The sequence below is a fragment of the Ruditapes philippinarum genome, unplaced genomic scaffold, assembly GCF_026571515.1.
Source record: "Ruditapes philippinarum isolate M1 unplaced genomic scaffold, ASM2657151v2 ctg1990_1_1_1_1, whole genome shotgun sequence".
NCBI classification, from domain to species: Eukaryota; Metazoa; Mollusca; class Bivalvia; order Venerida; family Veneridae; genus Ruditapes; species Ruditapes philippinarum.
This window is the reverse complement of record NW_026859599.1, coordinates 163,709-191,005: the sequence shown is the minus strand read 5'-3', so window position 1 is coordinate 191,005 and position 27,297 is coordinate 163,709. Positions and strand designations below refer to the sequence as shown.

The 27,297-nt window shown below is 28.6% G+C and overlaps 1 protein-coding gene across 2 annotated transcripts in view; it reads right to left on the bottom strand.

Annotated features, from left to right (window-relative positions):
• Positions 1-27,297, bottom strand: part of LOC132757208 (RYamide receptor-like) — a 79,716-nt gene that overhangs the window by 44,059 nt on the left and 8,360 nt on the right. The window contains exon 1 of one of the 2 annotated variants that reach the window (XM_060748417.1): positions 14,905-14,977. The exons of the other annotated variant lie outside the window; for it this stretch is intronic. The gene's annotated coding sequence lies outside the window, so the exon portion shown is untranslated. Of the gene's footprint in view, positions 1-14,904; positions 14,978-27,297 lie in introns of those variants that run through there. 2 annotated transcript variants of the gene reach the window in all.

Sequence of the window (27,297 nt, the reverse complement as noted above, 5' to 3'; positions counted from 1 at the left end):
ATTTAGAAACATCCGCAGATGTGTTCATACGGCGGTTATTATGGAACCTTCAATGTGACACTTCCATGCCATTCCATGAAAAGCGGCGTATGGTCCCCAAGTAATAAAAAGCGTGTGCCCTAAACGAGAAAACAATGGGCAGAACTAAATAAAATAGAATTTTGAAAGGGGATCAGAGGTTATGAAGCCTGCGTATCACAGATTAGACGTCAAAAGACAAATTTAAAAAGCCGGCAACATATCCTAAGGGTGATTCAACATTATTCAAGTAGGAATATTGTAAGATTTGCTTTTGACTGTTTTCATATAATTTCATTAAAAAACAAACAGAAATTGTTTAACTTGTTTATAAAAACAGAACAATATTAAATATAATATTAATGAAAATTCGGCATTTTTGGAGTTGGCATGACAAGTTTCATCTGAGTTATTCCTGCCAGAAAATATATACTACACTGTATAATAACAATCATCAAACAACGTTCAGTTATAGTCGGCCACCTTGAAACAAGATAATAATTATAAGCACGTTAACATACAAGCAACATTTGCGTTTTACATCATAAGGTAAGGGTCAGTTTATTAGGCAAGAGAAAACATCTTTGAGTGAAAGTATATTTATTGTTTGACTAAGAGTACTATCAGCCCTTTGGAACTGGAACAGTTTTTTCTCTCTAGTTTTTCAACTTTAAGGTTAAAAGAAATTATATCTTTTCAATAATACAATTTAAATATGGAAAATTTCTTATTACTTAATCGTAATATATGTAAATTTTTAAGTTAATTCATTATTATTTTCTAATTTAGATTGGTATATTATTTCGATCATGATCAATTAATATCAATATTAATATTTTTACAAATCAACTACATATTGAAGATATATCATGCTCAAATCTGATATTTGAAAATATCAAAAATTGTTACACTGTCTCTTTGTAAATATGAAATGAACATGTTTCGACTTCATACAGAGTAGATAAGTTATTTCTTAAACTCTTTACCCTATAGAATGCCACAATATGAATATAAAGTATCACATAAAACTGGGATTTTTTTAAAGAAACGATAAACTTTACTTGAGATGAAATAAGGAATGCAGCTACCCATACACAGTCTTTACATTGTTTAAATTAGATATATTTAGTAAGAATTTCAAAGATTTCAATAAATATCTGCGATTAAAGTATTTTACTCAAAGATGAGCAGCGTATATCTTTCTATAGATCTGTTTAGCACACACCTTAAAACAAATACTTATTTCATTAGACAGTATTCTTTATCAAGAATACGGAAAAAACACCATCACAATTTCTTTATCATATAAACACACAACCCAGTATCATATGTCAATGACAAGACATATGTCTTTGACAAAAATATCTTAAGTTGCTACAAAAGACAAGAAAATGATTAATCAGGAGTTACTTTCACAGTGTTACACATGAAACATAGGAGTTATTAGGGCAGAAACCTGACAGCACGATATCCGATAATCTTGGTCAAAGAATAAGTACAGTATCTACGAGTCTATAAATATACAAAAAAGGCTTTTTGATATCTTAACTTTATCAATAAACTTACAGACAGTATACGCATGAAATGAAGATACACCATTTTAAAACAAAACAAAACATTAAGAACAAACATTAAATAGATTAATTCCCATTTTTGAATTAAATTTGCCACCAATCTTTTTCAGCTTCAACAATATTGTTTATAGGGCATGTTTATCTATTTAAACAGAAATGAAAAGGTGTATATATTTACAAAAGGCTTCTATAACATAGCATTTACGAACTAAGTACGGAATGTCGCTGGTTCTCTTCAGGAGTTCATATCATCTTTCACTAGATAAATTGATTGCTCTAATTTGTTTTTTATGTTTTGTTGTTTCCTTATGTTTTCTTTTCTTTTAGAACAGAAGCGTTCAATTTTTATATCTAAATGCGAATTTGATGTCCTCTTTCGCTTGATGTTAATACACATCAATACGTTTATGTTATTAATTAATTTACGTTTCATTTCATTTCTTTGTTTTATAGTAGAAAATATATTAAGCGGATTGCTAAAGGTATTAAACGCCGATAAAAGTCCTGATTTAATTCTACTTTTAAACACATTTGTTTTGCATCTAAATTAAAACCACTTCAAAAGTTTTTGTTATTTAACACCAATTGTCGTTTAAAGTACTTAAACAGTTATTTTAAAATAACGTTGCGGCAATAACTTCATTTACATTATTTAACACAATGTTTCAATGATTGAAACCATTGGTCTATTCCCTGCGGTTATAAAAGATTGAGCTCATTCCTTGTTTACTCCTTTGTGAATCTTTTGAATACATCGATTTAGAAAATAAAGTGATGCTGATGTACCCTAAATGTCTGTCTACAATTGGCGTAAAACATTTCGTTAGGATCTCTCAATAACTTAAATTTATACAATATCAAACATAAAAGAAGGAAAGAAACAACAGCAACAAAAAGAAAACAACAACAACAGTAAACAAACAAACAATTTAATGAAAGATATAAAACAATATCACAAATATTGATAAACAAGACTTGCCGTTGGAAACATATCGATTTCCCAGTAATGCTCAATGATCTTGGACATACAACGAAGGCATGGTAACTATAAAGAATGTTACAAGACTAAATGGACATTAAAAACACTATATTATATTCTCAATACATAAAACACTTTTAAAAAATGCATGAATGAGCAACATTGACATGGCCAGGCACAACCAGCAATATACTAATTTGATATCTAATAAAAGCTCTTATTTTAAAGCTAATGATCTGGCTTTGTGCAAGTCTCCTGCATTAGCTTTGAAACTAGTTCCCATAATTATTACTCATTGTTTCAAAGTATCACATATTATAGCCTAATTATCTTAAAACCTGCCAATGAATAACAAAGATGTTGATTTGTCCGTGCTCTGCCTTGCACCCTGTCCTGTTTTTGTTTGGAGTCCTTCTGGGCTCCTTGCAACTAGTTATTGTTGGTGGGTCATGTGGAGGTTGCGTTCCTTGAACGTCGCCTTCCCTTGTTGATCTTGTTTATCATATTTATTTTGACATGATAATATACTGAATTTTGAGATAAAGTGCGACTTTGTCCTTTGGGTCGCTGAAGTGTCGTCTTAAGCTACAAAACACGTCCATCAATAACAATGTTATGCACAGAAAACAATCTTTAAGAGGTATCTGAGCAACATTGACCTTTGAGAAGGAGACCTAATTATTGCACGCACTACATGCGACACAAGTAGGAATTTCAAAATCCATTCATAATTTACAAAATTATGAACCGGAAAACTGGTGGACAAACTGACAAAGATAATTGACGGACGGTCGATTAAAAACTGTGTGCGACCTGTTATTGGATTAAATAAAGGAATTGTGCTAATAAGACCTTTGCGAAATATTTTTTTTCCGTTGGGTTACTTGTAAAATTCCCATTTCAATATACTATAATTATAAAATATTTCTATAAATGAAACTACCCGACTACTCATGTAACCTTGAAGTGGATTTAAGTTAATTTACGATTTAAGCGATATGATTTACACGTGTAAAATTTTAGAAATAAGAATTCATCCATTCCAAATTTTAACACGAAACCAATTATTGAATTTGTCAAACTGTTTATTCTTACCAAACAAACTTTAACAATACGATATTAAATTTAGATAACTGATATGGGAGAATAAAAGCAGAGTCAGTTAGTTTTGATAAGATATTTCGTATACACCTGACATTCAATGATTATATCAGACGAAGAAACACAACATTCTGTAAATATCACGGTGATCATAAAACGATCTTGAAACTCATCTTTTTGCCATAAATATCTCACAAATTAAATAAAAAGGAATTCTAAAAGTATTTATTTTTTTAAACTCAAATGACAGCTGTTTTCAGATACATCAAGTTAACATATATGCACAGTACTATTTCTGTTTTCTTTTACGACCTTATTTTTTCATTACAGTTATTGTAATGAAAGTAAAATATAAGGCAAACTAAATCGATACTCAACCAAACAACTACAACAAAGCAACACATTGTCTTCAGTTTGTTGTACTTTTTCATTTCTGATTACTCAGAATTGTCTTAAAACTGTTTTATCTCTTTTATGCCTCAAAAACAATTTCAAAACTTTAAAAATGTAAAATAAATGTTATGTTGACTTCATTTTACTTTTTTTCATTTTGATTAAAGATATTTATCGTCATTCAATAATGCCAACATTTGATGAATGGGGCATACAACTAAAGTAGTCATTAACTGTTCCCTTGAAAGAAGTTCTGTATAACTCTCATTTGAAAAGGGAATATAATGCACTTTTTAACTAACCAAGACACAAGCGCTGAAAGACAAAATATTTTGCTTGCGGGATTTACTTAATTGAAAACATGTTGCAAATTAAAGAGATTGCATGTATTGTGAGTATTATTATCCTCTGTTAGCGTGATACTTTTTTTTATAGAGAATATAATTAAAAATCAAATTTAATTTTCAATATAATCATGATGGATCGTCATTTTATGCATATAACTTGCAGCAATTATGTACAAAAATAAGCAACAAAATAGTTTTGGAGTTGTAAACATTTTAAGAAAAGGGCAATAATTTTTTTCCTCAAATACCTTTTACAATGTATTATCAATAATGTGTTCTTTATTATGGCAATTGATTATAAAAACTCTAAAACATCTTTGAAGAACATATTTGCAAACAATGTTCTTAACATCATTATACAGTCAATCGGTGTGACATGAAGAAAAATCTGGAAACAAAGTGATCCCTCGGAAGTTCTTCCACGGAAATCAGATATCTTTCTTCGAATTATTACGTACGAAAAAGAGTGAATTTTAATATGAAGCGTCCTTGAAAAAAACAACAGTTATCTTGGTAAATAATTTTACGTAGGTTTAACTGATTACAACTGGTTGAAACAGATATCATAGTGTTATTTTGGAAAGAAAATGATGATCTTTGTTGTTGTGGCAATCTACGGCACACAGCCATTCAGAACAACTTTAAAACAGAACTATGTACCTACCTAAAAGTTATATTTATTATCATCAGATATTACTTAATACAACAGTATCCGACACATTAGTACATGATATGTATCATCTATAAAGCAATATACCAATTTTAATATGGTTAACGGTTACGAAATCTTTATAAATATCCGTAAATTGTTATGGAATGTAAACAACATTTATGACAAGCAAAATGTCACTAGGTCGTTACGTCTTTGCAAAACATCGAGCAACCTTTAATATTATATAGAATCACAGGACTGGATAATGGATGATAGCATATTACTAGACATTAGTATAAAGCTATGACTCTTAAATGAGAACATTTGTAAGATAAGATATGGTAAATGTTGCTACTATGAATTAATCCAGTAAATATTGCTATATGTTTGATTAGATTTAGTCACGAAATGTCCAAAAACGTTATCTACATTGTTTCACTTCCATTTTATAGCTTGTGATAAGCTAAAGATTTTTTTTTCTGTCAATGTCATGTCTTGTTGAATATCTAAAAAACTTGCTTAAACATGCAATATAACTAGTCAGTTTTTCTTTTGAACCAGTCATTATATTTGCATGTATATTTGTTTTGTTGTTTTGAATGTTTGCGCATTTGAAGTTTTTAACAACCTGCTAAGAGGTCTATTTTAAAGATAAGATACACCAGATCGTTTTAATCTGGTTGCAACATTTATTTGATTCTATTTTGATAAAACTAACAATGATTGCATTAAATTTAAGTGGCTTGAAACTGTAAAACTATGTTATCATATTAGGATTGAAAGGAACTCAACAATTTTTAATGTTATACATTTAGGTTTTTTGACTGCAGTGGATTTCCTTTAATTTAAGTTATTTTATCTTGATTAACATTTTACAACACATGTTTTGAAAACTTTTATTAACTTTGTTCAAAACATTATTATTTTAAGCCTTTTTTAGCATACATGAATATCTTTATATATGTCTGTAGAAATATGCAAACGACTTTTTATTTAGAGTTTGCTCATAAGTCGGATGTTTTCATATCTTATGAAAGGGATAAAGCTACAATTTGTATTCACTAATATAATTTTCTGTATGACGTATTAGCGGCATATTATGACAGGTTTTATTCTTTTGTGCTGTATTAAGGGAGACAACCATTACAGACAGGATCCAATAACACGATGTCCGCACTTGAAGTTGGTAATAAGTGAATATTTTTAATATGCAATATGTAATTGTGCAACTATCAATTGTAGTGAAATATCTGTTTCTGGGCGCGACAAAATGAGATACTTATTTAGTAGTTCACACCTAAAGTTGGCTTTAGTTGCTATTTTTTACATCTATTCTCCATCATTGACATTTGAATTAAGAAAATCGAAATGTATTCACCATGTGATATTTGCTTACAAAGGCAAACTAAAAGCTAAAAGCACAGTTGGTTTCTGATCATATGACATTTTCTGCTGCTAACTGTGATACCTTTGAATGCGTAGGAATACTATTTTTCTTGATATTTACCTTGCAAAAAGGATCATAATTATAGCACTTGAAAGACACAAATAAGCAGCAATAATATTTCTCCTATTTCTTACATTTGGAAAGCGAAATGGATATTGGTTTGTGTCTTAACAAGGTTAACCTTTGCCTTATACATATGAATAAATGACAAGACAAGTTTAATTCTATTTTATATCAAACTAGTTTACAGATGCAAAGAGAAAGTAATAAATCAAATAAAATTAGTTTAATGATTTCAGTAATTATTATACAAAGGAATATAATTAAATAATTGAAAAAAAAAATGCTGTTCCATCGTTTTGTATTTTTTATGTCTTGTATTATATTCACGTTTTATATTTATATAACAAAAGTAGATGAATAAATATCATGATTCAAATAATTGTACTTAAAAGATTATTTAATGCAACTAACTTTGTTTGTAAACATGAATATTTTTCTGTTTGGTACTTACGTTTGTCTCTCTTTTTAAATTCCATTCTAGAGCTTATTGATACAATACACATGTAGATCCGTTGAAGTGTAAATTAATAATGTTATGTAAATGTTATGAATCGAAAGTAACAAAATAATTTTGGAAATAATTTCAACGTTCACTTAGATGTCCCACTACAATTTTCCTATGTATAGCTATATAATTTAATCGTTCATTAAAGCAATTAAAATTAATACATTGTTCATACAATCTCGAGAAATTGTATCAAAATATAATTTGTAAAATGTTGGAATTGATCACAATAAAGTTATTTGCCGAGTCAATGCTACTTATATATTGATTATGAAACAGTTTAACAGACAAATCATTTTATAAGGCAGAACTCAATCAAAATCACAGACAGTTCACTGCACAGTTGCGACATACGCTGTTACTATTGCACATGACATGACGATATTGCAGCCTGCAGAACAAATGAGATTGACAGGTTATGATATTGTTGTTTCTCATCAAGTCATATTGTAGAGTGAGTGAAAAGAACATTATTTTTAACAATTGTTTTCATGAAGTTAAATTTAGTAAGTTGACCATAAAAAGCTATAAAAGCTTTTTAATTTTGTTGTATTTTTACAGTTTCCAAAACGTAACTCATTAGCTAATTACCTTAACCATCTATGTCATATTTTGCTTTTTTGACAAGTTCAGTTATAGTAAATTAGTATTTTGTATGGAAGTCAAAAAACTACTTAGTTTACATTTTGCTACTTTTATGACAAATAATTTTACATTTATCGTTACTTTCTTCAGGTTACAATGATCTAACATTCTCTTAAACAATATAAAATTCATGTTTGCCATTTCATGACCGTAGTGAAAATTCATCTGTTTCTGAGGCATAATGTGCCTTTAAAATTGTAATCTTGAAAACTGAAAATTGAAAAAGTTGCTGGCCCTCTTTATTTCATTTTTTATTGACATCATTACTAAATGCATTCTAACATCTTCATTCCATAGTTTAAGCAGAATTCGACATTTACCAATGAATATATTGTTTATGTAGGAATTTTGATTGCATCCAAAGACCTGTTTAAACTACAGTGATCATGGAACCTTTAATTTGACACTTACTTGCCTTTCCGTAAAAATGTGGCGTACGGATCCAAGTAAGATAATATGTGTAACGAGAGAAAAATGGGCGAAATATAGTAAAATGATTTTTTGAACAAAAACTGCCTACGCAGGTACACATAAACGAAGAAGAGAACATGCATTAACGCATTGATTCTCGTTACCATGCAACGTTGTTGCACTTGTTTTAACTGCAAGAGAATTTCTTCTTAAGGAAAGAATATTGATACAGATTTACACATTTTATGACTCTTATATCTATCTTGAAATAAAAAATAAATTTCTATTAGTATTATGATAAGAGATAAACACATAAGAAAGAAGTTACTTACGTTTTTTTTTACTAAATAACGATATATATAACTTCAGTTTATCTATTTATTTTTTCATGCTTAAGAAATGCAATGCTTGAAGTTATCGTTGATTCTGCCTATAGACAACAATAATGAGTGTTATAAAAATAATGATTTGATTGTACTTAAGAGCTTGATAAAACATGATTGCGCAATAACAATCTTTATTTCACAAAACGTTCTGAATGACTTGTTTTATTAACAATTTAATGTCAATTAATTGATATCGCCAATTTTCATTTAAACTACACATACACACTTGTTGTGTAAGCTTTATTTTCAAGTATTAGAAAGGTAAAATGACATTATTTTTTAAACAATCATTGGCAAATGAAGATTATCTTTCTGTAACCATGTCATATTCTTTTTAATGTACTTGTGGACATGTAATTATTAATTTGTAATAAGCATACAATCTACGTTAAAATATAAACTAGCTCTTCTTTTTTCTTATACAGCTTGGAAAAGAATGATTTTTTGTCGTCAAACATTTTGTTTCTAAATTTCCCGGCATTTAGCATAAAATAATTGGATTTGTTATTCTCATTTTTTAACTTTTTTAAATTATTGTTTTCAATAAATCTGTTACGTACCTGTTGAAAGTATCATAATCCCTTATAAAGTTCATTGGTTAACCTTTTATTCCTTTAGCCTAATCACATAAAAAGTAATCTTTATTTTGCTGTAATGCTATAAAACATAGTCATTTCTTTCCATTTAGATGTTTTTATTACTGTGATTAAATCCGATTTGTCTACAGGGATAAATATTATTTTATAAGAAATAAACGTTTCACGTTTCCCTGTATATATCACAATGCTTACATCAAGACTAATGTTCATTGATGTACAGAGAAGACAGACTGAAAAAATGCAAACGTCATTTGTTGTACCAATGTCTTCTAGTGACCATATATTGTGTATTTTATGTTAGAGTAAATTTGGAGATTAATCACAAATGACATCTTAGTACCAAGCTTGTCAATGGTAGTGAAACAAATAGTTTTAATATTGTATAAAATATAATCAAAACCGAAAAACGAATTACATAATGCTTGGCTGAAATATATATAAGATACAGTATCTATATTATCCACAGTAAACCGTAGTTACAACTGGCAAAACGTACTACAGTTTTATGTTGTAATGAATTATACGGGGTACCACAATGTTGTATTTATTAATGGTATTTTTTTACATATAATTTGTTGTTAATATGATAAATAACACATAATAAATTTACCGAAACAAATATGATTCAAAATAACTGAAAAAGAATCCTAGTACACGATATGATTAATAATGTAACGGGTAAAGCAGAACATTTGAAATATTCAAATTTCTATGCAATAAGCATGTTTTCTGTAATAACTTATTATCGTTTTAACAAGAATGATTATTGAGACGGTGTTTGTTAAACGTTCTTAAACTATTTGTCTGAAGAAAATGACGTTTGACTTGTTTATAAAACCCAAAAATATACTGAAATAAAAGCCGAAAATTCGGCATGTTTTGGAGTTGACATGACAATTTTCATCTTATTTAAACTGATTTAATCATTGAATTCCTCAAGGATTACATGAATCTTCATTTTTCATATTTAACATATTTCAGTCCAGAGAACGCAACAACAATGTTGTTATAATATCTTAAATAGGTTTAATCTTTACTGCATTATACTCATACGACTACAGGTCGAATAACATTTTATGAACTTAAAACAAAAACATTGAGTTCTCACAAGTAACATGAAAAATGCTCGCGCGAAAAAAATATTTATCTATACACTACGAAACAAGGTACGTTGAGTGACATTTATGAGGAAATATTCGATTGCTTCTACTAGCCTGAGTTATTCCTGCCAGAAAATATTTACTACACTGTATAATTATAATCATCAAAAAACGTTCAGTTATACTTGGCCACCTTGAAACAAGATAATAATTATAAGCACGTTAACATACAAGCAACATATGCTTTTAACATCATAAGTTTAGGGTTAGTATATTAGGTAAGAGGAAACATCTTCCAGTGAAAGTATATTTATTGTTTGACTAAGAGTACTATCAGCACTATGACCCTCGAACAGTTTATTTTTCTCTAGTTTTTCAACTTTAAGATTAAAAGAAATTATATCTTTTCGATAATACAATTTATATATGGAAAATATCTTATTACTTAATGGTAATATATATAAATTGTTAACTTAATTCATTATTATTTTCTAATTCAGATTGGTATATTATTTGGATCAGGATAAATAAATATCAATATTAATATTTTTTACAAATCAACTACATATTGAAGATATATCATGCTCAAATTTGATGTTTGAAAATATTAAAAATTGTTACACTGTCTCTTTGTAAATATGAAATGAATATGTATCGGCTTTATACAGAGCAGATAAGTAATTTCTTAATCTCTTTATACCCTATTGAAGGCCACAATATGAATATATAGTGTCACTGAAAAACTGGCATTTTTTTTAAAGAAATGATAGACATTACTTGACCTTTAATAAGGAATGCAGCTACCCATACACAGTTTTTACATTGTTTAAATTAGACATACATATTTGTATTTGGTAAGAATTTCATAGATTTCAATAAATTTCTGCGATAAAAGTATTTTACTCAAATATGAGCAGCGTATATCTTTCTATAGATCTGTTTATGACAAACCTTCAAAAAGATACTTATTTCATTAGACAATATTCTTTACTAAGAATACGGAGAGAGAAAAAACAACAACACAATTTCTTTATCATATAAACACACAACCAAGTATCATATGTCAATGAAAAGACATATATCTTTGACAAAAAATCTTAAGTTGCTACAAAAGACAAGAAAGTGGTCAATGATTAATCAGGAGTTACTTTCACAGTGTTACACATGAAACATAGGAGTTATTAGGGCAGAAACATGACAGCACGATATCCGATAATCTTGGTCAAAGAATAAGTACAGTATCTACGAGTCTATAGATATACAAAGAAGGCTTTTTGATATCGTAACTTTATCAATTTACTTACAGACAGTTTACGCATGAAATGAAAATACACCATTTTAAACTTACAATACAAAACAAAACATAAGGAACAAACATTAAAAAGATTAATTCCCATTTTTGAATTTAATTTGACACCTATCTTTTTCAGCTCCAACAATATTGTTATTAGCGCATGTTTATGTGTTTAAATAGAAATGAAAATGTGTAAATTTTTACAAATGGCTTCTATAACATAGCATTTACAAACTAAGTAATGTCGCTAAGTAATGTCGCTAGTTCTCTTCAGGAGTTCATATCATCTTTCATTAGAAAAATTTACTGATGACATTGCTCTAATTTGTTTTGTATGCTTTGCTGTTTCATTCTGTTTTCTTTCCTTTTAGAAAGGAAGCGTTCAATTTTTATATTTAAATGCGAATTTGATGTCAACTTTCGCTTGATGTTAATAAACATCAATACGTTTATGTTATCAATTAATTTACGTTTCATTTCATGTAGAAAATATATTAAGCGGATTGTTAAAGGCATTAAACGCCGATAAAAGTCCTGATTTAATTCTACTTTTAAACACATTTGTTTTGCATCTAAATTAAAACCACTTCAAAAGCTTTTGTTATTTAACACAAATTTTCGTTTAAAGTACTTAAACAGTTATTTCAAAATAACGTTGCGGCAATTACTTCATTGTTTAACACAATGTATCAATGATTGAAACCATTGGTTTATTCCGTGGTGTATTTAAAGATTGAGCTTATTCTTTGTTTCCTCCTTTGTGAATGTTTTGAATACATACATTTAGAAAACAAAGTGATACTGATGTACCCTAAATGTCTGTCTACAATTGGCGTTAAACATTTCGTTAGGATGTCTCAATAACTTAAATTTATACAATGCCATACAATAAAGAAGGAAAGAAACAACAGCAACAAAAAGAAAACAACAACAACAACAATAAACAAACAAACAAACAATTTAATGAAGATATATAACAATATCACAAATATTGATAAACAAGACTTGCTGTTGGAAACATATCGATTTCCCAGTAATGCTCAATGATCTTGGACATACAACGAAGGCATGGTAACTATAAAGAATGTTACAAGACTAAAGGAACATAAAAACACTATATTATATTCTCAATACGTAAGACACTTTTAAAAATAATGCATGAATGAGCAACATTGACTATTTGCGGCTAAGAAATTCTTCCCTATTACCAATATTCTCCGTGCTTGGCCCCCTCTGACTTCTACCTGTTTCCGAAACTGAAAACCAAGCTTCGTGGTAGACGTTTTGGAAGCAATCAAGGTGTCATGGAGGCGCTTAATGAGTTCTTTGAGGACCAAAATAGAGAGTTCTATTTTGAAGGGTTAAACAAGTCGGAGCACAGGTGGGCAAAAAACAGTGATGTAGAGGGTGATTATATTGAAAAGTAAGACCATCAGTTGGGTTCTCTGACTACAGGAAGTACGTCGGGCCGAAATTTATTTTATCAATCCTCGTATATCAATATATCTTAGCTCTTGATTTTACAGTTATAGAGTTGTTTTAAATGTTTCTTTTATATGACCTCTCAAATATGTATTTATGACACCAGGATCATGAAATGAACTCGGTTGCGGTCTATAAGACAATGCTTCACACAAGGTATCTATGCGTAATGTTTATTCCTATATGTCATATGAACCAAGGGGCTTTCAAGAGTTGGACAAAATAAAGATACACAAGGCAAACTTTTACACCAAATACACCACATGTTTGCAAGAAGAGTTTTAGCTGCTATGCCCCAGAAACGGAGAAAAACTCCACAGAACGACATATATATTCAATCCAGTCAGTTTAATTTATCAATTTATAAATGATTTAAAAATGATATTGTTATTTTCCAATAATCAGTAGTAGGCTTTATTTAACTTCCTGTACATTTGTACACTTCCTGGCTATTGGCTATCCAGGTCTTATAAAGTTTGGATAATAATAGAAAGATGCTACCGACAATAAAGAATTACGTCACTACGCGGTTCTATGACGTACTTTGAAAAAAAGAAGGCGACCATGAACGGGATTCGATATAGTAACGACTTTTTTTCTTCTATGAAAATTAACAGACATAATTTTTAAGAAATACAGCGTTTTCGATCATTGGATGACAAATAAAGCTGGACACTAATAACTTATTAATACGTACAGAAAATAATCCAAAAACAACTGGACTTGTTATTCATGTTATTTGTCAATATTAATATATCTGCAGTAGTTTCTGTTATTTGTTCTATAGTTGTAATAACTAACACTTAAACCTGCTGTTAACTTATTGTTGTTGAATATTATACGTGAATGTTCACAAGTCAATCGAGTAACAGCTATATCTCAGCAGTTTCTAATTTGTCACTTTGATTCTGACAGCAGGATTGTTGTTTTGGTCGAGAAATGATGCTCGCGTAATTCACGCGTTGTATTTTTATTTATCTTGTTGTCTGCAAATAATTTTGTTCAAGGTTATAACTCTTCATGTGTACTTATACTTTCAGATGGTAAAGTAAATTTTCGAACAATTGTCCTTAGTGTATTATTTTCTTTTTTTGCCAATGCAATGAAAAAAGGTATAATTACCATCGACATTTGATTTTGCTTAATTTAAGCGAGGTAGATGTGAAAATATGTGTAGATCAAAGGATTTTTTTAGATATATAGTTCTATACCTTTTTACTATTTAATTGATAATTATGCATTATCAAGAAGATGCTTATTAATATTGATAGTCTAAACAATTTTGTATTGAACAGACACATATTTTTACAATATTCACTTCACGATTTTGTAATCACTTGTTGTAAATTATAATAACAATATAATGTCACTGCAAATATAATCGTGATATGAAATAAATTTGTTTTATTTTTCTTTAATATGATTTACATTTTGTCGTCTGCAAATAATTTTGTTCAAGGTTATAACTCTTCATGTGTACTTATACTTTCAGATGGTAAAGTAAATGTTCGAACAATTGTCCTTAGTGTATTATTTTCTTTTTTTTGCCAATGCAATGAAAAAAGGCATTTCATTTTAAATTTTCATTTTGATAAAAGCTTTAGATTATAAAAAGTGTAAAATATCACAGAATGGCATGACATTTAGTGATACTAAGATATTCTCAAAACGTTAATACAAATCACATTTCACTAAGTGTTAACCAGTAATAAAAAAACTATAACAATTTATCGTTGTCCAAAAAACACAATTTTGTGTTTTAATGAAGACTAGCATGATATTTTTTCCTTTAGTTTGAAGTATTCTGAGTTCTCTTTTGTAGTCAAATAATGTTATATTATGAACAAAAGATACATGTACGAAATTAAAGACGAATCATTGACACTTAAGTACATGAATTATGTAAACCTGAACGTAGGCTCATAAAGTCCAGGACTAACATGATATGAGAAAGGCAGGACCAAATAAACACAGTTTCTGGACTGAAATAAAAACAATAAAATCAGGTCAGGTTAGGAATTAAGCCAAATAAAACTGAATGGTTTCAACCTTATTGGTCTCTGGAGAAATACTGGAAACAAGTGAAAGACTATTCGTAAAATCAAGTTGGTAAAAGCTACAGTCCGATATCCAGAAAAAACTGTAGTTGGATTTTACTGTCAATACAGTGAAAAACTCATTACTAAATATATATCCGTTACAAGGCAATTCCATAGGAAGCCTACAAACATTTAATAGCATTTAAGGTTCGCAAAACTAAACAATCTCATTCCTGTGAAAGACAATCATTATTACTTAAACGAAATGACACCATTTGCCATTTCTAGTTTCATAAAAGTTCTTTTGACGATGAATGAGACACTTGTGCAGAATTCAAAAACTTCTAAAAAAATCATCAAACATTTTGTACATCATCGCCAACGTCAACAGCAATTGTTGTTATTAAAACGTCAAAAAGCACAGATATTTGTATCCTATCTTAAATGCAAATTATTTAGAATGGGTAGTTTTGACATAATCCATGTAATATGTGCCTGAAAACAACTTAGAAAGCAAAAACAGTTTAAACCTTTGGTATAAGAAATCTTTAATGATGTTTACTGCAATTATTGTATTAAGATAATTTAAAAAAGTATTTATTTTTTAAACTCAAATGACAGCTGTTTTCAGATATATCAAGTTAACATATATGATCAGTACTATTTCTGTTTTCTTTTTCGACTTTATTTTTTATTACAGTTATTGTAATGAAAGTAAAATATAAGGCAAAGTAAATCGATACTCAACCAAACAACTACAACAAAGCTACACATTGTCTTCAGTTTGTTGTACTTTTTCATTTCTAATTATCCAGTATTGACTTAAAACTGTTTTATCTCTTCTATGCCCCAAAACAATTACTTTAACTTTAACAAAAGTAACATAAATGTTAAAATTTGTTACATGGATAAGTACATGTTTGATATAAAGTGTATTATTCTCTTATGTACAAAGAATACATGTTTACTTAATTTTACTTTTTTTTTATTTTGATTAAAGATATTTATCGTCCTTCAATAATGCCATCATTTGATTAATGGGGCATACAATTCAAGTAGCCATTTACTGTTCCCTTGAAAGAAGTTCTGTATAACTCTCATTTGAAAAGGGAATATAATGCACTTTTTAACTAACCAAGACACAATTGTTGAAAGACAAAACATTTTGCTTACGGGAATTTCTTAATTGAAAACATGTTGCAAATTAAAGAAATTGCATGTATTGTGAGTATTATTATCTTCTGTTAGCCTGATATCTTTTTCCAGAGAATATAATTAAAAATCAAATTTAATTTTCAATATGAAACATGATGGAACGTCATTTTATGCATATAACTTTCAGCAATTATTTACAAAAATGAGCAATAAAATAGTTTTGGGGTTGTTAACATTTTAAGAAAAGGGCAATAATTTTTTTCTCAAATACCTTTTACAATGTATTTTCAATAATGTGCTCTGTATTATTTGCAAACAATATACTTAACATAACTATACAGTCAATCGGTGTCACATGAACAAGTTCTTCCACGGAAATCAGATATCCTTCTTCGAATTATTACGTACGAAAAAGAGTGAACTTCAATATGAAACAACAGTTATCTTGGTAAATAACTTTACATAGGTTTTACTGATTTGATGACAACATGTTAAAACAGATATCATAAAGTTATTTTTGAAAGAAAATGATGATGTTTGTTGTTGTGGCAATCTACGGCACACAGCCATTCAGAACAACTTTTAAACATCACTGTATACCTATCTAAAAGTTATATTTATTATCATCAGATATTACTTAAACAGTATCTGACACATAAGTACATGATATGTATCATCTATAAAGCAATATACCAATTTTAATATGGGTAACGGTTACAAAATCTTAATAAATATCAGTTAATTGCTATGGAATGTAAACAATATTTATGACAAGCAAAATGTTACTAGGTCTTTACGTCTTTGTAAAACATCGAGCAACCTTAAATATTATATAGAATCACAGGACTGGATAACGGATAATAGCATAATACTAGACATTAGTATAAAGCTATGACTCTTAAATGAGATCATTTGTAAGATAAGAAATGGTAAATGTTGCTATTCAAATTAATCCAGTAAATATTGCTATTTGTTTGATTAGATTTAGTCACTAAATGTCCAGAAACGTTATCTACATTGTTTCACTTCCATTTCATAGCTTGTGATAAGCTAAAGTTTTTTTTCTGTAAATGTCATGTCTTGTTGAATATCTAAAAAACACTTGCATAAACATGCAATATAACTAGTCAGTTTTTCTTTTTAACCAGTCATTCTATTTGCATGTATAATATTTGTTTTGTTGTTTGAATGTTTGCGCATTTGAAGTTTGTAACAACCTGCTAAGAGGTCTATTTTAAAGATAAGATACACCAGATCGTTATAATCAGGTTGCAACATTTATTTGATTCTATTTTGATAAACCTAACAATGATTGCATTAAACTGAAGTGGCTTGAAACTGTAAAACTATGTTTGTCATATAAATTTAAAAGGAACTCAACAGTTTCAAATGTTATAAATTTAGGCTTTTTTACTGCAGTGGAGTTCCTTAAATTTACGATTATTTATCTTGACATGTTTTGAAATCTTTTTATCAAGTTCATTCAAAACATAACTATTATTTTAAGCCTTTTTGTAGCATACATGAAAATCTTTATATACGACTGTAGAAATAGGCAAACGTTTTTTTATTTAGATTTTGCTAATATATCGGATGTTTTCATGATGAAAGGGATAATTTGTTTTCACTAATATAATTTTCTGTATGACGTATTAGCGACATATTATGACAGGTAATTTTTTGTGCAGTATTAAGAGAGACAACTTTTATAGACAAGATCCAATAAAACGATGTCCGCAGTAGAAGTTAATAATTAGTGAGTATTTTTAATATTCTATATGTAGTTGTGCAATTATCAATTGTAGTAAAATATCTGTTTCTGGTCGCGACAAAATGAGATACCTATTTAGTATTTCACACCTATAGTTGCTAAATCTTACATCTTTTCCCCAGCAATGACATTTGAATTAAGAAAATCGAAATGTATTAAATATGTGATATTTGCTTACAAAGGCAAACTAAAAGCTAAAAGCACAGTTGGTTTCTGATTATATGACTTTTGCTGCTGCTAACTGTGAAACCTTTGTATGCGTAGGAATACAATTTTTTTTGATATCTACATTGCAAAAGAAAGATCATAATAAGCACTTGAAAGACACAAATAAGCAATAATTTTTCTCCTATTTCTTACATTTGGAAAGACAAATGGATATTGGTTTGTGTCTTAACAAGGTTAACATTTGCCTAATACATATGAATAAATAACAAGGCAAGTTTTATTTTATTTTATACCAAACTAGTTTACCTTTTTAGATTGCAGATGCAAAGAGAAATCAATAAATCAAATAAAATTAGTTTAAATCAATAATTTCAATAATAATTATACAAAGCAAAATAGTTAAATAATTAAAGAAATAAATTCTGTTCCATAGTTTTATACTTTATTATGTCTTATATTAGATTCACGTTTTATTTCTATAACAATAGTAGATGTATAAATATCATGATTCGAATAAATGTACTTAAAATATTATTTAATGCAACTAACTTTGTTCGTGAATATTTTTTGTTTGGTACTTACGTTAATCTCTCTTTTTCATTCCATTCTAGAGTTTATTGACAAAAATAGAGCCGTTGAAGTGTAAATAAATAATGTTATGTTATGAGTCAAAAGTAACAAAATAATTTTGAAAAGAATTCTAACTTTCACTAAGATGTCCCACTACAATTTACCTATGTATAGCTATAAAAATAAATCGTTCATTAAGACAATTAAAATTAATACATTGTTTTATACAATCTCGAGAAAATCGTATCAAAATATAATTTGAAAAATGTTTGAATTGATCACAATAAAGCTACATTGCCGAGTCAATGCTACTTATATGATGATTATGAAACAGTTGAACAGACAAATCATTTTATAAGGCAGAACGCAATCAAAATCACAGACAGTTCACTGCATTTTGCGACAAACGCTGTTACTATTGCACATGACATGACGATATTGCAGTCTGCAGAACAAATGAGATTGACAGTTTATGATATTTTTGTTTCTCACCAAGTCATATTGTAGAGAGAGTGAAAAGAACACAACTTTTAACAATGGTTTTCATGAAGTTAAATTTATTAAATTGACCATAAAAAGCTATAAAAGCTTTTTATTCCAAAAAGTTACTCATTAGCCAATAACCTTAACCATCTTTGTCATCGTTTGCTTTTTGGCAATTAGTACAGTAGCAGTTGTTATAAATAGTAAATTAGTATTTTGCATAGAAGTCAAAATACTACTTTGTTTACAATTTCCTACTTTTATGAAAAATAATTTTACATTTATCGTTACTTTCTTCAGGTAATAAGGATTTTACATTCTCAAAAACAATTATTGAAACATAATAAAATTCATGTTTGCCCTTTCTACAGACTGTTATGAAAATTCATCTGTTTCTGGGGCATAATGTGCCTTAAAAATTGTAATCTTGAAAATTGAAATTTAAAAAAGTTGCTGGCCCTCTTTGTTTAATTTTTTATTGACAGCATAACTAAATGCATTCTAACATCCTCATCCCATAGTTTAAGCAGAATTCGACATTTCTCAATGGATATGTTGTTTATGTAGGAATTTTGATTGCATCCAAAGACCTGTTTGTACTGCAGTGATCATGGAACCTTTAATTTGACACTTTCTTGTTTGTCCGTAAAGAGTGGCGTACGGATCCCAAGTAAGATAATATGTGTAACGAGAAAACAATAAGCGAAATAAAATAAAATTAATTCTTAAACAAAAACTGCCTACGCAGGTACACATAAACGAAGAAGAAAACATGCATTAACGCATAGATTCTCGATATCATGCAACGTTGTTGTACGTTTTTTATTATGCGTGACTCGCAATGTAAAAGCAGCTGAATGCAATGACAGCCTGGTTACAAAAATGTCAAATGACATCGCATGAGCACGTGACCTATGAAATACAGATAACGAAACACAGAATTACCGATTAGACATATTCCCCTTTACGACACAACAGAACTAATGTTCCCTTTTTTCGCACATAAACCTCAGAATAATTTAATCACTTGCCCGGCAGGCTCGGGCTTTAAGTGATCTTCGAGCTTCAGCATATGTTAATGCAGGTGCGTTTACCCTCTATTATTGAGCGAGCATCAAAAATTAGTCTTCTGAGATTGCTTGATAAAAAGTAAATAACTGCAAGTGAATTTCTTCTTAAATAATGAATATTGATACAGATTTACACATTTTATGACTATTATATCTATCTTGAAATAAGAAATAAATTTCTATTAGTATTATGATAAGAAATGAACACATAAAAAAGAAGTTACTTATGCTTTTTTTTACTAAATAACGATATATATAACTTCAGTTTATGTTTTTATCTTTCATGCTAAAGAAATGCAATGCTTGAAGTTATCGTTGATTCTGCCTGTAGACAACAATAATGACTGTTATTAAAATAATGATTTGATTGTACTTAAGAGCTTGATAAAACATGATTGCGCAATAACAATCTTTATTTCACAAAGCGTTCTGAATGACTTGTTTTATTAACAATTTGATGTCAATTAATTGATATCGCCAATTTTCATTTCAACTACACATACACATTTGTTGTGTGAGCTTTATTTTCAAGTATTAAAAAGGTAAAATGACATTATTTTTCAAACAATCATTGGCAAATGAAGATTATCTTGCTGTAACCATGTCATTCTTTTTTAATGGACATGTAATTATTAATTTGTAATAAGCATACAATCTACGTTAAAATATAAACTAGCTACAGCTTGGAAAAGAATGATTTTTTGTCGTCAAACATTTCTTTCTAAATTTCCCGGCCTTTAGCATAAAAAAATTGGATTTGTTATAATCATTTTTTAGCTTTTTTTAAACTATTGTTTTCAATAAATCTGTTACGTACCTGTTGATGTATAATAATCCCTTAAAAAGTTCATTGGTAAACCTTTTATTCCTTTAGCATAATCATATAAATAGTAATCTTTATTTTGCTGTAATGCTATAAAACATAGTCATTTCTTTCCATTAAGATGTTTTTATTACTGTGATTAAATCCGATTTGTCTACAGGGATAAATATTATTTTATAAGAAATGAACGTTTCACGTTTCCCTGTTTATATCACAATGCTTACCTCAAGACTAATGTTCATTGAAGTACCGAGAAGAAAGACTGAAAAAAAAATGCAAACATCATTTGTTGTATCACTGTCTTCCAGTGACAATATATTGTGCATTTTATGTTAGAGTAAATTCGGAGATTAATCACAAATGACATCTAAGTACCAAGCTTGTCAATGGTAGTGAAATAAATAGTTTTAATATTGTATAAAATATAATCAAAACCGAAAAACGTATTACATAATGCTTGCTGAAATTTATATAAGATACAGTATCTATATTATCAACAGAATACCGTACTTACAACTAGCAAAAGGGTAATACAGTTTTATGTTGTAATGAATTAAACGGGGTTCTACAATGTTGTATTTATTAATGGTATTTTTTTTACATATAATTTGTTGTTAATATGATAAATTACACATAATAAATTTACCGAAACGAATATGATTCAAAATAACTGAAAAAGAATCTTAGTACACGATATGATTAATAATGTAACGGGAAAAGCAGAACATTTGAAATATTCAAATTTCTATGCAATAAGCATTTTGTCTGTAATAACTTATTATCGTTTTTACAAGAATGATTATTGAGACGGTGTTTGTTAAACGTTCTTAAACTTTTTGTCTTAAGAAAATGACTTGTGTGTAATTGTACATTTGCTGATGACATAAATCATTAAGATTTCATTAAAAAACGTTTGACTTAATTATAAAACCCAAAAATATACTGAAATAAAAGCCGAAAATTCGGCATGTTTTGGAGTTGACATGACATTTTTCATCTTATCTAAACTGATTTAATCATTGAATTCCTCAAGGACTACATGAATCTTCATTTTTCATATTTAACATATTTCAGTCCAGAGAACGCAACAACAATGTTGTTATAATATCCTAAATAGGTTTAATCTTTACTGCATTATACTCATACGACTACAGGTAGTGTGGAATAACATTTTATGAATTTTAAAAAAAAACATTGAGTTCTCACAAGTAACATGAAAAATGCTCGCGCGAAAAAGAATATTTACCTATACACTACGATCCAAGGTACGTTGAGTGACATTTATGAGGAAATATTCAATTGCTTCTACTAGCCTGAGTTATTCCTGCCAGAAAATATATACTACACTGTATAATTACAATCATCAAACAACGTTCAGTTATACTCGGCCACCTTGAAACAAGATAATAATTATAAGCACGTTAACATACAAGCAACATATGTTTTTTACATCATAAGTTTAAGGTAAATATATTAGGTAAGAGAAAACTTCTTTAAGTGAAAGTATATTTATTGTTTGACTGAGAGAAAGAAAATAAATATTTTCAATAATAAATTCAATTTATGTATGTAAAATATCTTAAAACTTAATCGTAATAAATGTAATTTTATAAGTTAATTCAAATTAATTTTCTAATTCAGATTCGTATATAATTTCTATCAGGATAAGTATATATATATCAATATTAATATTTTACAAATCAACTTCATATTGAAGATATCTACATATTGAAGATATATCATGCTTTGATTTTTGATATTTGAAAATACTGAAAATTGCTACACTGTCTCTTATTTGTAAACATCATATCAACATGTTTCGACTTCACACATATTAAATAAGTAATGTTTTAAACTCTTTACACTATAGGAGGCCACAATATGAATATATAGCGTCATTAAAAAAAAACTTGCAGTTTTTTTAAAAAGCACAAACTTGACCTGTTATAAGGAATGCAGCTTCCCATACACAGTTTTATATTGTTTAAATTGAAATTTGAATAGTTGAAATGATACATATTCAGTAAGAATTTCATAGATTTCAATTAATTGCTGCGATATAAGTATTTTTTCTCTAAGATGAGCAGCGTTTATCTTTATATAGATTTGTTTTATGACAAACCTACGACAAGATACTTATTTCATTAGACAGTATTCTCTTCCAAGAATACAAAAAAATACTACAATTCATGAAGCATATAAACAAACAACCGAGTATCATATATCAATGAAAAGACATATATCTTTGACAAAAAATCTTAAGTTGCTACAAAAGACAAGAAAATTGTCAATGATTAATCAGGAGTTACTTTCACAAGGTTAGACATAAAACATAGTAGTTATTAGGGCAGAAACTTGACAGCACGATATCCGATAATCTTGGTCAAAGAATAAGTACAGTATTTTCGAGTCTATTGTTATACAAAGAAGGTTTATCAATTTACTTACAGACAGTATACGCATAACCGTATCTGATTTTTTCTCAGTACTCATCTATATCTATACTTGAAATTAAAATACATCATTTTAAACTTAGATTTAAACAAAACATAACAAAACGAAACGAACAATCAATCATCAAATAGATTATTTCCTACTTTTGTATTTTATTTGACACCGGTCTTTTTTCAGCTCCAACAATATTGTTATTAGCGCATGTTTATCTGTTTTAAACAGAAAATTAAAAGGTGTTTATAGTTTCAAATGGTTTCTTCAACATCAAAATGGCATTTTCAAATATGATATGGAAAGTCGCTCGCTCTCTTCAGGGGCCCGTTCTTTGATCACTACAGCTGTGTTTACTCTGTTGATGCAACGTACCCGCCAGCTATTCTCCTGGCAAAAAGGTTGAACATGATGATATGATTTTAAAGACACAATTGATTCTTTTTCTTTAACAAGATACCCACCAATCTGATGCAAGAACCAACTCTGCTATTTCCAGCTTTCCCAGAATACTAGTATGCTACTCTAGATCTAAATTTAACATACCAGTGCAATAAAAACATCATATTTACGATGGTTAAGTAAGCTGAATGAATTTTACGAAGCAACATTTGAATGATTCTACTATAATGCGTAATTGCTGACAAAAGAATGACTGCTATGTAATCACCTGCGCCGAACATCTTCAAATCAACTTGGGCTGCTTTGAAACAAAAAAACATCACGTTATAACATCGAACTTTTATTTAATTCTATCGTTATGATTGGGAAAATGAAACCAAATTTGAATTCCAATACAACGGACGTGACGTAAAATTAAAGAAACGCCATTTTATATTTTTCTAAACTATTTCTATCATACTTGAAAAAAATATCACACCAACATAGCATCTTTTGACTATTTTCAAATATTTTTCATCTCGGACATCAAAACAAAAAGCCCGGCACGGGTTTCCTTTGTAAAAACACAACAATCTTTCAATATTTATTTAGATATCATGTGTTTTCAATAGTTTTTTTAGAAACCTGAAATGACATCAAACATCTTAAACAGTTCTTTATACTCAATACAAAATAAATTATCATTAAAATTTTGCAACATGCAACATAATGTTAATGTATAAATAACTTGTTAATATCATCTTAAGATAAATTTATAGATGACCTTGCTCTTATTTGTTTTGTACGTTTTGTTGTTTTCCATTGATTTTCATTTAGTGCTCAATTTTTATATTTTAATGCGAATTTGATGCTCTCTCTCGTTTGTCTTAATAAACACAAATGCGTTTTGTTATTAATTAATTTACGTTTCATTTCATTATTTTGTTTTATAGTAGAAAATATATTAAGCGGGTTGTTGAAGGTATTAAACGCCGATAAAAGTTCTGATTTAATTCTACTTTTAAACACATTTGTCTTGCATCTAAATTAAAACCACTTCAGAACTTGTTGTAATTTAACAAAAACCTTCATTGAAAGTACATATGAACTTTAATTTGTGCTTCAAAATAACGTTGCAATAATAACTTCATTTACATTGTTAAACACGTATTAAAAGATTGAAATCGTTTATTACTCGGTGAATATTTAGAATACATCGATTTAGAAAACAAAGTGACATATTAATAAATTGCTTTCTTCCATTGACTAAAAATCCATACTTTAATAACAAAATAGTTCTAAAAGTAACCCGACCATTCATGTAACTGTTAGAGGGATACAATTATTCCCTGATATAACTGAAATATTTATGCTTTTTTTTGCAGACGATGTAGCTTTGATATCAGACACAGTAGTTGGTCTGCAAAAACAATTGAATTTACTTTATGAATTTTGTAATGATTTTAAGATATATGTTAATATTGAAAAAACGAAAATAATTATTTTCAAACGAGGCGGTAGAATAGCTGCTAGAGAATCTTGGGTTTATGATAACATAAATGTTGATATAGTTAATGGGTTTTCATATGTTGGTTTGTATTTTACTAATCGCCTATGTTTATACAAAATGGCAGAGGACAATGCGATTAAAGCTAAGAAAGTATTTAATTATATTGTCAGCTCGTTAAATAATTAAGGATGTATACCCTATCAAACATTCTTCAAAATACTTGATGTAAAAGTTAGTCTAGTATTATTGTATGGCTGCGAAAAATGGGGAACAGGTAATATATCATGCACTAAAGATATTCATAAATATACATGTCAACGTTTTCTTTATGTAAAGAGAACAGCTTGCAATGATTCCGTTTTTTTTGGAGATATTGGGTCGTTACCCTATTTATATACTGGTTTATAAACGTATTGTGAAATATTGGATACGTATTATTAATATGCATCCTTCTAGATAAATTTGTTATAATATGTTAAGATATTTTATAATATTGGTCACTGTAGTTAGAACTAACTTGTATCAAAACGGTTATGGATATAATTGGGAAATGCAATGTGTGGATCAGCCAATTTTATTTTTATCAGAATATGTCAAAAGATTAAAAGACCAATATGTTCAAAATTTGATATAAAAATGTTCATTAAATGTGAAATTGATGTATTATATTCATTTTAAAAAAGATTATTTACCTGCAAAATATGTTTTTGTCTGGATATTAGAAAAAGCAAATTTTCGATCTTCATCCCATTGTTAATCGATAGAAACTGGGCGATATAGTAGTATTGAACGTGATTATAGATATTGCCCATTTTGTGAATGTGTACAAGAAAATGAGTACCATTTTGTACTTATTTGTCCACTTTACTCTAATATAAGACATACTTACATCAGTGATTATTTCTGGAAATATCCTTCATACATAAAATATTATAATCTGATGTCAACTCAAGATATTGATACAATTAAGAAATTAGCAACTTTTCTATATCTAGCGTTTAGAGAACGTGATCAATTTTTGTCTATGTTTAGATAATTAGTAATTTATACTTTTCTTTGATAAATGTAGCGCTTAAAGAACACGATTATTTTTGTCTATGATTAGATAATTAATACCAATTCTATTTCTATGATAATTGTTGACATTTTGTTTTATATATTTCTATTATGTCTTAACCATGTCTGATTTGTAGCATCCACAAATGTATATTTTGTATTATAAATCTTTATATGTGTATGGGCCGGTGGCCTTATAACTCAATAAAGTTTGATTTGATTTGTTACGATTGAAGTGATATGATAAACACGCGTACAATTTTAGAACTGATAATTCATATATTCATGAATATAATATTAAACCATATATTTCATTTTCAAAACTGTTTCATTTTTACCAGACAAATTACTAAACTATAACAAGGCGTTCCATGTATTTTAATAAGTAATCAGTTAAAAGTGTAGGTGTTGCTGATTTCGGTCGTTTTCATAAACATAATTATGTTTCTAAAACAATCAAAAATTGAAAGCATTTCTAAAACAAGAAATGTCGAACGACACATATGCCCCCCCTTTCTAGACATTGACTTATATTGTTTAGAAACATGCTACAAAAATGGGGACATGAAAGTGCTCAACCAACTTAGACATTTGTCAGACTTGCCATTCAATAATAATAAATCGAAAACGACTTTTATATTTGAGGTTACTGTAATCTTGACCTTTGACCTCGTTACCCTAAATTCAATAAAGGTCATCTTCTAGCCATGACCAATCAATATGCGAAATATGAAGACTTGGTGACAGATAGTTTTTACGATAATAAGCGGAAACAATTCCGACATTTAAGGCTCCTTTGGTCTTGACCTTTTGTTTATACAAATTTATTT